This window comes from Lathyrus oleraceus, chromosome 3 (genome assembly GCF_024323335.1).
Source record: "Lathyrus oleraceus cultivar Zhongwan6 chromosome 3, CAAS_Psat_ZW6_1.0, whole genome shotgun sequence".
Classification (NCBI taxonomy): domain Eukaryota; kingdom Viridiplantae; phylum Streptophyta; class Magnoliopsida; order Fabales; family Fabaceae; genus Lathyrus; species Lathyrus oleraceus.
In genome coordinates this window covers 139,985,222-140,000,501 of record NC_066581.1, presented here as the reverse complement: position 1 = coordinate 140,000,501, position 15,280 = coordinate 139,985,222, and positions in this window count along the sequence as shown.

The window sequence follows — 15,280 nt, the reverse complement described above, 5'->3', positions numbered from 1 at the left end:
AGTTTTGCTTGAACTTGGCTTGGAAAATTTTGAATAACCAAGTCCACTTTTGTCATTGGAATATCTTTGTTGGCTAAGGACACCTTCCAACCCAATTTGTCCTTTTTCATACCTTTCAAGAACTATTTTTAATTGGACAATTTGGAAAGAAAGTGATTCACAATTTTTACATACAAAATTCTGTTTTTCACTAATCATCTTTTGTTTCTCATCGTTGACATCCTTTTCAATTGTCATGATTTTTTCTTCTAAAGATAAAATTGTTTTCTTTTGAGATGATATAGTTTTATACAAAATTTTTCATTCTTCAAGAAGTTCATTTATAGCACCTTGTGCATCACTATCGAAAAGAGAAAACTCATTACTAACCTCATTTTCTTCATCGTCGGAATCGTGTGAGGCCATTAATTCTAGATTTGCACATTCGTCGCTTTCTGATTCAGATGAAAAACTTATCTCATTATGTTCCCATGCAACATATGCCTTTTTATTCTTGAAATCCTTCTTGCCTCTAAAGCCACCTTTCTTTGAGAGTTTCGGACAATCTAACTTTATGTGACCTTGCTTTCCACATTCATAACATGTGACTTCTTGCGTAGATGTGGAAGCCTACCTTTTCCTGAAATATTTATTTCTTTTTGCATCAAAGGGTTTGTCATTTTTACTAAAAAACTTACCAAGCCTTTTCACAAGGAGCATGAAATTTTCATCTTCCTCCGATACGCCATCATTTCTATCTTCCTTTGAATCTACTTTTAAAGCAATTCCTTTGGATTTCTTCTCTTGATTTTCATGCTTTTCGAGTCTTCCAAGTTCAAGTTCATGTTCTTGGAGTTTTCCAAATAATGATGCGGACGTCATAGTGGAAAGACTTTTCTTCTCCGATATGGCCATTACTTTTGGTTGCCATTCTTTAGTCAAAGATCTAAGCACTTTAAGGTTGAGATCATCATTTGTGAAGGTCTTTCAAGGAGCGATTAAGTGATTCGTTAAGTGAACAAATCTTTTCTGTAAAGCAACGATGGATTCTCTGGGCTGCATTTTGAATATTTCGTATTCTTGACTCAATGTATTTAATCTAGATCTTTTGACTTCAGTGGTTCCTTCGTGAGTCTCCACCTAGGTATCTCATATTTCTTTCGCAGATTTGCATTGAGATATGCGGAAGAACTCGTCCATACTTAATGCACTTTGAAGAATGTTGATGGCCTTCTTCTCATTAAGTATTTTCTTCTTATCGTCTTCATCATACGAACTTTTGATCTTTGGGGTGCCAACACCATTGATCACACTTGTTGGATTATGCAGACCATTTTCAACGATTTCCCAGATACCATCTCCTTGTGCTTCTAAATGTGCTTTCATGCAGATTTTCCAAAAATCGAAATATTCTCCAGAAAATAGAGGTGGTTTGTTGCTACTACCTCCATCTTTAAAAACCGGTTTTGCGCTTGCGGAAGCCATTGTCTGGATCAGTGGAGCAAGTTACCAAAACCTGCTTTGATGCCAATTGTTAGTTGAGTAGCGCCTAAGAGGGGGGTGAATTAGGATCTTTGAACACTTTTTTCGGTTTATGAAAAACTTTGTTCTTTCTTTTCTGGTAATGTTAAGCGATGAACGGTAAAGTGCGGAAATATAAAGAACACGAAGAAATATCCTGGTTCCCCTCACAGATCGAGAGTACGCCATTCCCCTTTCAATATGAAAGAGATTTCACTATCTGTTATGACTTGTACACGACAGACACAATCACCAAGAACAACCTCTTGTGATTCACCAAGTTGATATGAGAACAATCCTCCCAAACTCAACTCTCTTGCTTCCAACAATCCTGGACAACAAAGTGTTTACAAAACACACAATATTATTTTTCAACAATTCTAAAAATAAGATATGGATTACAATAATGGATTGAATGTAAAGTTTGTAGTATAATGATCACTCAAAGTGATATATCAATTTGCTTGATCTTCTCTTCCAATGAAAATAATTCACAACACAAAGATATTAGATTGTTCAAAACTCAATGAAGAAAGAAGAGAAGAAAAGGTAAAATGAAAAGAAATCTCAAGTGTTTGACTTAGGATCCACTATCAAACAAGTCAAGGGACCTAAAAATATGACACAGCTTAGGGATCATTGATCACTAACCCAAAGTGTCAAAAATATGATTAAATGATCACCTATCAACATATTGAATTAAAAAAGATTGGATCAACCTAAGAGACCATCTATGGATTACTTGAAATGTAGAAGAATTGACCAACCAAGTCAACAACTCAAGCTCAAACATCAAGTTGCACAAAAATCTATTAAAAAAAATTCTAAAATTGATTAAAAAGGAAAATTAAAGAGAAAATTAAAATTAAGCACCAAAACATAAAAAAAATGGTTGAGAAAATTATGAGAGGTCAAGAAAAATATGAATAAGTGAACCTTAAAAGTTGGATCTCAAAATGTTTGAAAATGATCAAAAATAAAATTTAAAATGAAAATTAAAAGAAAATATCAATTAAATGCAAAAATGATTTTAAAAATTATGTAAAAAATATATGTGATGCGAAATATTTTTAGAGATTTTGTATAAAAATTTTTTGAGTCAAATTGAATTAAAAATGAGTGAGAAATTAAATGGAAAAGAAAAGAAATAAAAGAAAAGAAAAAGAATAAAGAATTAGGGGGCCAACGGTCAAGAGGTTTGAAAAAACACGTTGGCACAATGTGATTGGTTGAATTTGAATCTTGGCACCAAAATGCATGTTGTTCAACTTCTTTTTCAACCTTGAGTTCAATTTCTGCAAATCATGAGCTCGTGTTTTTAGCAACACCCAAGTATGGAGTTAACTTCACAACACATCATCATTCATGTCTCTTTGCTACAGAGTCATTGATTGGCTCTGATCAAAGAGAATTTGCTCAAGAACATGAAGAACCTTAGTTATTCAAAGTAAAGTTAAATGATGAATAAGAAGAATAAATTCAAAGTAGTTAAGGGATTTTGATCAGTGAATCACGACGAACAAACTGGTTACTTGTTTGCTCATAAATTTAACTCGTACCTTCCTTTTCTATTAAAGCTTTAGAGGTTAACGATGGTGGATCTGGAAGTCAGGTTCCAATGAGTTTCAAGCCACAACAATGCTTCAGTTAGCTCCAGAAGCTGCCGATGAGTGATTCTGGGCAAAGATTCAAAGCTAAAAGAGCTTGAATCGAAGAAATGGTTAACTGGTTTTTTGGCTATCCAAACTTATAAATGAAGTAAAATTCTTCCTCTATTTATAGGAAATGAATTAAGGTCATGGTACATGTGAAATGGAGACACATTCGTGTGAATTAGGTCAGAATTTGATGTTTTCTAAGCGTGTAAGAGTGAGGGTGAAATACGTGAATTGGCAATTGAAACCAATCATTTTATGTTTGTTCAGATGAATTCTAGGTCCTCAAATGAGTTTCACATATGGAAGTAGTCCCAAATTGAAAATGACATGAAATTCGTGACCTGAAACATGCACAAGAAGCAAAGTCCATGGTACCATGTTAGAGCTTAGGCCAAATGAAATTCACTCGTGCGTTTTGAGATATTATTTATGCCAAATTATATCCTCATGGTGAAGAATAAAATTAAAAAAAATTAAATCAAATAGATGCTTGAGTTTAAAATGGTATGGATGGAAAGTTGGGGTCGTTAACTGAAATTCTAGGTCAGTCATTAGGTCGACCAGGTCTTGAGCCTACTTTTGTGCACACATGGGCATATTGTCAAATTCCAAAATTGATAGGCTTAGACGCAAAATAGATGTTTGACCCTTGAAGAAAAGTTATAGAGGAGTTCAAATGTGACATTTGGCTCAAAGTAGATTCCAAAAATGTTGAGAAATGAGAGAGTTATGGTGTTTGGATCAAGTGACATGCCATACTTGATTTTAGGTCAACCACACATGTGCCAACTTGTGATTTCTTTGTCATTTCTTGCATACAAAGGCCCAATGATGACCAATTGTATACCAAATGAAGGAAACTTGATTGTCCCTTGAAGAATCTTGATAATTTCTTGAAAATTGGATGGAGATGGCATGGAAATAAACACATGAACCATACTTGAATCAACTTTGAAAACATGCACCAAATTTGAACTCCTCTTGATCAAATGATGTTGAATGAAGCTTGACATGAAATATGACCTAAGATTATAGGTCATTCCTAGAAGTAAAATCTCTTGTGCACCACTTGTTGACCAAACTCTGACCTTGGGAGTCAAAACCCTAATTTAGAAACCAAGCTTGATCCTTTGATTGCAATTCCTTACCTTGTACATTAAGAAAAAGGAAACAACACGTGTTTTTGTATTTTAAATAAGGTAGCAAACTAAGAATGCAAGCAAGAAAAAAGGTAAAAAGGAAACACAAAGGGTGCTTGATGATCTCCCTCAAAGGAAACCCAAAGGGGTGAAGGTTAAGAGGATACCATGCTTGTGATCTTGGTTGAAATTCAAATGATATGATAGGTGGAATCTTAGGGGTAAAATTAGGGTATGACAACTACCTGGGTGAAAGGTCCAGTCATAGTCCCGAGTATTAGGCCTAAGTTGTAATCGTTTGTAATTCATGAATACTCATATTCCAATCCTAAAACATACTCAAACCAATCAAACTTGTGTTTCTTCCCTTGCGCAACTTCGAAAACTTTTTCAAAAACGAGTACACTTTATCTATATCGAAGTGAAAAAACAAAGGCTTCAACCTCCAAGAGCAAGCAATAAGTGTTAGTTGAGTAGGGCCTAAGACGGGGGGGGGGGGGGGGGGGGGGGGGGGGGTGAATTAGGATCTTTGAACATTTTTTCCGGTTTATGAAAAAATATGTTCTTTCTTTTCTGGTAATGTTAAGCGATGAACGGTAAAGTGCGGAAATATAAAGAACATGAAGAAATATCCTGGTTCCCCTCACAGATCGAGAGTACTCCAGTCCCCTTTCAACATGAAAGAGATTTCACTATCTGTTATGACTTGTACACGACAGACACAATCACCAAGAACAACCTCTTGTGATTCACCAAGTTGATATGAGAACAATCCTCTCAAACTCAACTCTTTTGCTTCCAACAATCCTGGACAACAAAGTGTTTACAAAACACACAATATTATTTTTCAACAATTCTAAAAATAAGATATGGATTACAATAATGGATTGAATGTAAAGTTTGTAGTATAATGATCACTCAAAGTGATATATCAATTTGCTTGATCTTCTCTTCCAATGAAAATAATTCACAACACAAAGATATTAGATTGCTCAAGAATTTTCTGTTTTGAATGATATGAAAATATGCAGAAAAATATTGAATGAAGATTTAAAACAATAAGTGTGAATTCTGAAAATTCTAAGAGAATGATTGGAATAGGTGTAATTTGAATTTGAAAGATCATGAATTTATATGCACATAACACCTCAAATGAAACATGGTAATGTTCTGAAAGAATCATGAACAATTCTCAAAGATGAAATGAAAAGATTCCATGAAATGGTGCATGAAGTTCATTTATAGCACCTTGTGCATCACTATCGAAAAGAGAAAACTCATTACTAACCTCATCTTCTTCATCATCGGAATCGTGCGAGGCCATTAATTCTAGATTTGCACATTCGTCGCTTTCTGATTCAGATGAAAAACATATCTCATTATGTTCCCATGCAACATATGCCTTCTTGAAATCCTTCTTGCCTCTAAAGCCACCTTTCTTTGAGAGTTTCGGACAATCTGACTTTATGTGACCTTGCTTTCCACATTCATAACATGTGACTTCTTGCGTAGATGTGGAAGCCTACCTTTTCCTGAAATATTTATTTCTTTTTGCATCAAAGGGTTTGTCATTTTTACTAAAAAACTTACCAAGCCTTTTCACAAGGAGCATGAAATTTTCATCTTCCTCCGATACGCCATCATTTCTATCTTCCTTTGAATCTACTTTTAAAGCAATTCCTTTGGATTTCTTCTCTTGATTTTCATGCTTTTCGAGTCTTCCAAGTTCAAGTTCATGTTCTTGGAGTTTTCCAAATAATGATGCGGACGTCATAGTGGAAAGACTTTTCTTCTCCGATATGGCCATTACTTTTGGTTGCCATTCTTTAGTCAAAGATCTAAGCACTTTAAGGTTGAGATCATCATTTGTGAAGGTCTTTCAAGGAGCGATTAAGTGATTCGTTAAGTGAACAAATCTTTTCTGTAAAGCAACGATGGATTCTCTGGGCTGCATTTTGAATATTTCGTATTCTTGACTCAATGTATTTAATCTAGATCTTTTGACTTCAGTGGTTCCTTCGTGAGTCTCCACCTAGGTATCCCATATTTCTTTCGTAGATTTGCATTGAGATATGCGGAAGAACTCGTCCATACTTAATGCACTTTGAAGAATGTTGATGGCCTTCTTCTCATTAAGTATTTTCTTCTTATCGTCTTCATCATACGAACTTTTGATCTTTGGGGTGCCAACACCATTTATCACACTTGTTGGATTATGCAGACCATTTTCAACGATTTCCCAGATACCATCTCCTTGTGCTTCTAAATGTGCTTTCATGCAGATTTTCCAGAAATCGAAATATTCTCCAGAAAATAGAGGTGGTTTGTTGCTACTACCTCCATCTTTAAAAACCGGTTTTGCGCTTGCCGAAGCCATTGTCTGGATCAGTGGAGCAAGTTACCAAAACCTGCTTTGATGCCAATTGTTAGTTGAGTAGCGCCTAAGAGGGGGGTGAATTAGGATCTTTGAACACTTTTTTCGGTTTATGAAAAACTTTGTTCTTTCTTTTCTGGTTATGTTAAGCAATGAACTGTAAAGTGCGGAAAGATAAAGAACACGAAGAAATATCTTGGTTCCCCTCACAGATCGAGAGTACTCCATTCCCCTTTCAATATGAAAGAGATTTCACTATCTGTTATGACTTGTACACGACAGACACAATCACCAAGAACAACCTCTTGTGATTCACCAAGTTGATATGAGAACAATTCTCCCAAACTCAACTCTCTTGCTTCCAACAATCCTGGACAACAAAGTGTTTACAAAACACACAATATTATTTTTCAACAATTCTAAAAATAAGATATGGATTACAATAATGGATTGAATGTAAAGTTTGTGGTATAATGATCACTCAAAGTGATATATCAATTTGCTTGATCTTCTCTTCCAATGAAAATAATTCACAACACAAAGATATTAGATTGCTCAAGAATTTTCTGTTTTGAATGATATGAAAATATGCAGAAAAATATTGAATGAAGATTTAAAACAATAAGTGTGAATTCTGAAAATTCTAAGAGAATGATTGGAATAGGTGTAATTTGAATTTGAAAGATCATGAATTTATATGCACATAACACCTCAAATGAAACATGGTAATGTTCTGAAAGAATCATGAACAATTATCAAAGATGAAATGAAAAGATTCCATGAAATGGTGCATGAAGAGGCGTATGAACAACCATTGATTTTTCAGAAACGCACAGTGGTAAATCGATTTACATAATGGGTAAATCGATTACCCTGTTGCAACGTTTAAATTTTTTCAAAATCTTTCAGTGGTAAATCGATTTCCCTAAGAGGTAAATCGATTTACCTGGTTAAAAAACTTAAAATTTCGCTTCTGGAAAAGTAATGCTCCAGTGGTAAATCGATCTCCCTAAGTGGTAAATCGATTTACCTAAGTGAAAAAATTAATTTTTGCCTTTAAAAAATATGTAAGCTTCAGTGGTAAATCTATTTCCCTTATTTGCAAATCGATTTACCCAGTTTGAAAATGAGAAAAATAATTCTAAGACATTTTTCATGCACTATGAAAAGTTATGCAATAGCCATATGAATACTTGAGCATCTAAGACTTTAGTGAAGGTAAGTATTCTCATTATACCTTCTTGAAGTGAAAAGCTTAACTTCTTGATTTAAGATGCTTTATCATGGAATAAAATATTTGCCTTCTTGTTGCTTGGAGTTTTGTCTTCATCAAAAACATTCATCATAGAGAAGCTTGACTTCACAATAAGCAAAGGTTTAACCACTCGATATGTCTAAAGGATAACTCTTTGAAAGCAACCCACAAATAGTTCTTTTCTATAAATAACTATGTAGCCTTGAGTTCTCTGTTGCACCCGGAGATATGTAGGAGCGGGATTTTGAAATCTTGTCAGGCACAATAATAAAAAAAATATATTTTCACTTTTTTCTCGCTCAATAAGTCGAAGAAAATAATTAACATAAGCTAACATTCAATCACAAGTTTAATTAAAAGGTTATCGTTGAGTTCAACGGATGTGACAGGTGCTAATACCTTCCCCTTGCGTAATCGACTCCCAAACCTGAATTTGGTTGCGACGACCATTTTCATTTTTCTCTTAAGGGTTTTTATCAATATTTTCCCTTTCCTATTTTAGAATAAATAAATTTTGGTGGAGACTTTGTTCGAATCATTTTTCCACGAGCGTGCAAACTCCTTACGATGGATCGTATTTTTTGAGATGCGACATTGAGTGCCTCAGTGTGGAGGGAGAGTGAAATAGTAGTTGAGTCCCTCATTCGAAAGCGTACAGGCTCACATGTGTCTTTGTGGCATAGGCATTTAACAGATTTAGGAAAATGTGTCTGTTCCGAGGTGATATTTCGAGACACCCAAACGTCAATCCATTTATCCAAATTGAATGTTTGAGGAGAAGAGGCATGGGTAGAATTTAATGCACTTCATGATGATGTTTCTCAAGAAGACCAACCAGTCTCATGTGTTTACATATGGCACCCAAGCATGGAAAGCTTTATGCTTCTATAGTCGACATATTGGGTGAACGTGTGAGTTCCTTTCCTTGGACTTCCTATATATTTTTGAAAGTATTACTTTAATTCTTCTTTCTTCCTTTCAAAAGCTTCATGCGTTTAGAGTTTTAATTTTTCAAACCCTTATTTCTCTTGCCATGGCGAGAAAAATGACGTTCATCCACATTTGAGAGATAGCCTCCTTGTACTCTAATGTAGATATGATCAACACATTGGGCCATGGCATTAGTTTCTCCAGCACAGGACGAGAGATGGATATCCTCATGGAGCATTGTTAGAGGGATGCGAGAGGATATATGGATACCTCTAGTGATTTTTGTTCTCTTTACTTCTACCTTTATCTTCCAGTTATGTATGACTTGGGGGTTCTGGTTCCTTTTACTTATTTTGAAATTGAGTTTTTAACCACTGTTAATGTGGCCCTTTCCCAGGTTACTCCAAATGTTTGAGTATACTTAGGGCCTTCCAAATAGTCTGTTGTCACCTGGGGGTGTCGCCTTCCGTCAAGGTGATTTTATACTTTTTTAGAACAAAGTTTCTTCCTAGCAGTGGTTGAGTGACTTTACACCTTTTTTAGGGGTGCATTTTTTAAAGCCCTTTGCTAGTTCTTATGAAGATTGGAAGGATAAATAAGCTAGAATAAGAGGGACATACAATGAGTCTCTCATTATGGTGAGGGTGGGAGGCAAGCCCATGTTCCCATTTTCTTGGACCCCTACTCCTAAGTTCACCATGAGGGTGGACTCATGTGTCCTCCCTCCCTTAGATTGTGAGGTAATTCGGGTTTTGGGGTGCTTCCTCCCCCTTGAGTGGAGTATTCTCAGCACTCGAGACCGTGAAGATGATAATAGAGTAGATGAATACCTAAGTGAGGGAAACTACCTTTTATTCGTGTTTTATTCGTATAGATGCACTCTAAAAGTTATTATATGCAGGTGAGATGATGGTGGTGCCTCTTGACTCGAAATAGGAACGTCTGGTGAAGATGTAGATGGTTGAGCAGCGGGCGATGCGGTCTTTTCCTACGGAACCTCCAACATTCCAAGGACGTCGCAATGTGAAACCTATCGGGCGGAGAAGATGCGTCCTTCTAAGGCTCCCTGGAGGGAATATGGCTCAGGGCGGAGAGGATAGTGGATACTCAACCTCCCCTTAAACCCTCATTTTGGAACAAATCCACTTTTGACACCATGACTTTAGCCGATCATTTATACTCCTTTCATTGGAACTTTTCGGGTGATTATAAGATTCTTTCTACCCTATCTCCCACCCAACTATCAACAATGTTAGAGGTCTAGTTGGTGAGATGAATTTTGGTGGGAAAAGCGTTCTGACACCCTGGGGAGAATGCCGTCTGGGGTGACTAATTTAAGCAAGTGTACTCGGGAAGGAAGGGCAACACTAAAGCAAATAAAGGTAAGGATGGGTGATATGGAGGTTCTTGAAGAAGTATCTAGAGAGCTCTTGAAGGTATGAAGGAGTAGGACTCTCAACTTACAGATGACACCGTGGGGGACTTTGTTCATCACTTAGAGGAGGAGAGAAAGCGAATATCCCTCTTCTATTACCGCCTAGATTTAAGCCCCTTGGACCCTTTTAAGATGTTCCTAGATAGGGATCTAGTGAATGAAGAATGATTTCTTTTATTTTTTTGTTATAATATTATTTATCCACTCGCGGTTTTTGTAACCATTTTTGACAGCGGCGTCCCCTTGCGGGCATCTTTATATTGATTATTTTCAGTGTTAATTGCCTCTATGGATGGTAAGGATCCTCCCTTGGTGTATCCAACAAATATAATTTCCTTTATGGGCGACAAGGATCCTCCATTGGGGGATCCAACAAAAATAATTTCCTCTATGGGCGGAAAGGATCCTCCCTTGGGGGATTTAGCAAATATAATTTCCTATATGGGCGACAAGGATCTTCCCTTGTGGGATCTAACAAATATATTTTCCTATATTGGTGATCTGTCACCATTTGTATTGTATTTTCATCGCTTATTTGACAAGAATCCAATGACTATGTAGTACTTTGTTTTTATTATACTACCATTTGAGTCAGGTTTTAGTTTCCGTAAGTTATTTGCGTGTTACATCATTTTTGAGTTTTATTTTGAGTTTTCTGCATTTTATACTTTGGTTGTCTGTTTTGATTTTCTTCAGGTCCAAGTAAAAGACCCAACAGACTCAGTGCAAGAAAGTAGAGGAATCTGGTGTTTCGACGGGAAGGAAATTGCCAAGCTACAAGAGGCCTGCCACGGCTACCTGTGTCACCTGACACGGACCGTGGCAGGATGATGGCCTTACAAGCTACAGGAGAATGGAAGGCCAGTGGCGTAACATGGGTCGTGTTAGTTTCTTTGAACTTGAAAGAGAAGAATTGGAACAACCAGTAGGGAAACACGGCCACCCGTGTCAGCTGACATGAGTCATTTTGGCTCAGGCGCTGATTCTTTTTGCTCTTTTATTTTTTCTCAAGTATTGAGCGGAAAGGGTATTCTGGGGATTTCCACCAAGTGCTAAGGGATTTTCACTATTTAGAAGAGTTTCTACGAGGAATTGAGGGACTTTTTGGGGAACTGGAGACAACACGAAGAATTGTTACACGATCAAGAATTGGAGGGATCAAGGAATTCAGACAGTAGAAGATTTTCATGAGCGGATGCAATTGAAGATCCAAGTTATCCAATCACTTGTAATGTCTAAATTTTGTCTTGAATCTATTTTGAATAATATGAGTAGCTAAACCCCCCAATGTTAGGGGGTGTCCCTAATTTATATATGTAATGACTTTGAGTTTGCATGTGCAATGACAATATTATTTTTCAAAATTACCGTAATCTTTTGATGTGTTTAAAGCTTTATCTTTCTGAACAATTGAGATTGATGTATGATTATCTATTATGTTGGATCGCCATTGATGATGCTTTCGTAAGATTATTCTGCAATACATATCACCTAGAACTAGGGATACCTTGTATGAACCAGATTATTCTCGATATATTAAGGCTTAATCTCACCAGTAATTTTCGATGGACATAGAGATTAGGGTTGAACGATTAAAGGTTTTCTCACCAAGGCCTTGGGAGAAAATACCCTTGAGAACCGGTAGTAATTAATTGATATTTGTTGATGCAATAGTGACTCAGAGTTGTTACAGGGACAAATTACGCACCTTCCCTTGCATGTTCCTTTACCTTGAAAACACTTTTTACAACATTATTTATTTTATTTCCCATTATTTTTATAAATTTGAATCTAAAACCCCCAACACTAGTTTTTGTTTAATTGGACGATTATTCGAACTCGATATTAACACGCAGTCCTTGAGATCGACATTCGGGGAATTTCTCATTTATTACTGCAAGAGGAAAAATAGTACGCTTGCTATTTTTCCGATCATGTTTTTGGCGTCATTGCCAGGGACTGCCAAAATATAGAGTTTGATTTTAGTTCAAATAAAATTTCGTTGCTCTGCAATAAAATTATTTTTCTGTCATTTATATAATTTTATTCACTAATCTGTCTAATTTGTTTATGCGAGGAGATCCCTCAGCTGAATTTCTTTTTGATGTAGAAATCGAGAGAACCTTTCACCAGAGACTCATATATGCTTGATTGGCTAGACTGAATTCCAAAGAGGAAGTTTCCTCGGTTCACTCAGATTCAGACTCAGAAACAGAAACAGTGGTTAAATCTCCTCCACCTCCACCTCCAGAAAAGCTCCTTGGTGACTATGGAGGTGCAAATGCACCGGGTGGTAGATTAACAATTGTCAACCAACCGGTGAATGTGACTAATTTTCAACTACATCCAAGAACAATCAATCAACTTGAAAGAAAAACTTTCACCAGAAAGGTGAATGAAGATGCATACAAGCACTTGCAGAGATTTCTGACCATGAGTACGACTTTGAAAATTGATGGTCATATTGATGAAGCAAAGAAGTTAAGAATGTTCCCGTTCACTTTAGATGAAGAGGCAGAAGAATGGTTATATTCTCTCCCAGCTAGAAGTATTACATCATGGGAAGAGATGGAAAAGGTTTTCTTAAATGAGTATTTTCCAGCATTGGTATTTCTGAGAAAAAGGTATGAAATCTTGAACTTCAAATAGAAGGAGGGTGAGTATTTGGGATATGCCTACAAAAGATTCAAAAGGATCCTGGTGGCTTGCCCAACTCATAATATGGACCAGACTGAACAAATGCAGATGTTTGTTAATGGTCTCAAAATAAAGACAAAAGATTTTATTGATACAGCAGTCGGTGGCTCAACCAATTTCAACAGCCATCGGTATTAAAAAGATCATTGAAGCGATAGCTGCAAATGAGCACTTGGAGTTGTATGACAGGTGTACGAGCAAACCTGAGGGAGTTATTGATATGAAGTTGGAAACTAATAAAATACGGTTGGAAGATATAGTACTTGCTAAAGTGGAAAAGAAGATGAAAGTTATGAATATAGGTACTCAATAGGTAGCTCAAGTTCAACCTTCTCAGACCATCAGTTGTGATATTTGTAATGGACCTCGCCACACGGTGTATTTATTTGCAACCCCTCAATAAATTAAAGAGATACAATTTTTGAAGCAGAATAATCCCTACTCCAACATTTACAATCCAGGTTGGAAGAATCATCCAAACTTCTCCTGGAAAGATCAGAAAGGGAACGTTCCACAACAGTGTCAAGGTCAATATCAGACTCAATATCAACAACAACAACAACAATAAGCTCCAACGAAAGCAGACTGGGAGATTGCCATTGAAAAAATGGCCGCTCACAATATTCAGTTCCAAGAAGAGACTAGAAACAATCAGAAAAACATCACCACCTCTATAAAAAATCTTGAAGTTTAGATGGGTCAGATAGCACAACAATTGGCCTCAAGTTCTCAAGCTCTAGGTACCTTGCCTAGTGGCACAATGACAAATCCTCGTGAGCATAATAATGTTAACGCTATGGTGACAAGAAGTTGTAAGTCTAGTGAGAAATTGGAAGAAACAATTGTAGAAGAATATGGGTTGTTGGACGTCGAGTTAAAAATCAAAGAACCGAAGAAAACGATGGAGGATGTTGTGATAATGCCTATATTGGAGAAGGAGAAGGAAAAAACTGTCAAGCCAATTATTAAACTTCCTTATCCTCCGAGATAAAAGAAGAAAGATCAACATGAGAAGAATTTTGAGAAGTTTTTGGAGATGTTTAAGAAACTTGAGATAAACATTCCATTTTCTAAAGCTCTGGAGAAGATGCCAATATATGCCAAATTCATGAAAGAAATCATCTCCAAAAAGCACTCCACAAATGTAAACCCAATCATCCTCACTGAAACTTGCAGTTCTATTCTTCAAGGTATGAAAATTCCTATGAAAAATAACGATAGGGGTTCTATTACTATTCCTTGCACTATTGGTGATAAAAAAATCAAGGCTCTGAATGATTTGGGAGCTACTGTGAGTTTGATATTGTTGTCCATTTACAAAAAATTGGGCCTTGGCACCGTTCAAGACACTAGGATGACTCTTCAGTTAGTTGATCGCTCAGTTAGGCGACCTTATTTTATTATGGAAGATGTTCTGGTAAAGATAGATAAATTTGTGTTTCCAGTTGACTTTGTCATTCTTGAGATGCCTGAAGATGAGGAGACCCCTCTCATATTGGGCAGACCATTTTTAGAAACAAGAAGGTGGATGATAGACATAGAGGAAGGAACAATGACTCTCAAATTCTATGATGAAGAATTGAAAATTGATGTTCAGAATACTATGCAATACAAAGATGATGTGGGCACAAGTCACACTGTAGAGGTAATAGATCAAGTGATTGCTCAAGGAGTTGAAATGAAAACACCACAATTACCTTTAGAACGTGTTTTGAGCTTGTCAATTTTTGAAAGTGCTGAAGATGAGAGAGAGTCAGAAGAGCTAGCCATAATGGAAATACAACCTCAGTGGGCTCGATCTAAACCACAACGGTGGGAGGATTTAAGACCACCCCAATCATCAGAAAATGACCAAGAGCCTAAAAAGGGGACAAAGTTGAAACAACTACCTGAGAATATGAAGTATATGTTTCTTGATGCTGAAAAGAAGTGCCATGCCATTATCAATTCCGGTTTGAAATTTTTTCAAAAAGAAGAACTCATCCAAGTACTCAAGAAATACAATAGTGCTATTGGATGGGCGATTGAGGATTTGAAAGGTATTATACCAACAGTTTGCATGCACAAGATTTTTATGGAAGATTATAATAAGTCGGTGGTTCAACCACAACAAATACTTAATCCAACTATGAAAGAAGTGGTTCGCAAAGAGGTTGTAAAGTTTTCGGATGCGGGGCTGATTTACCCCATATTTGATAGCTCGTGGGTTAGTCCAATGCATGTGGTACCAAAGAAGGGGGGAACTATTATGATCAAAACTGAGAAAAATGAGTTGATTCAAATAAGAACTGT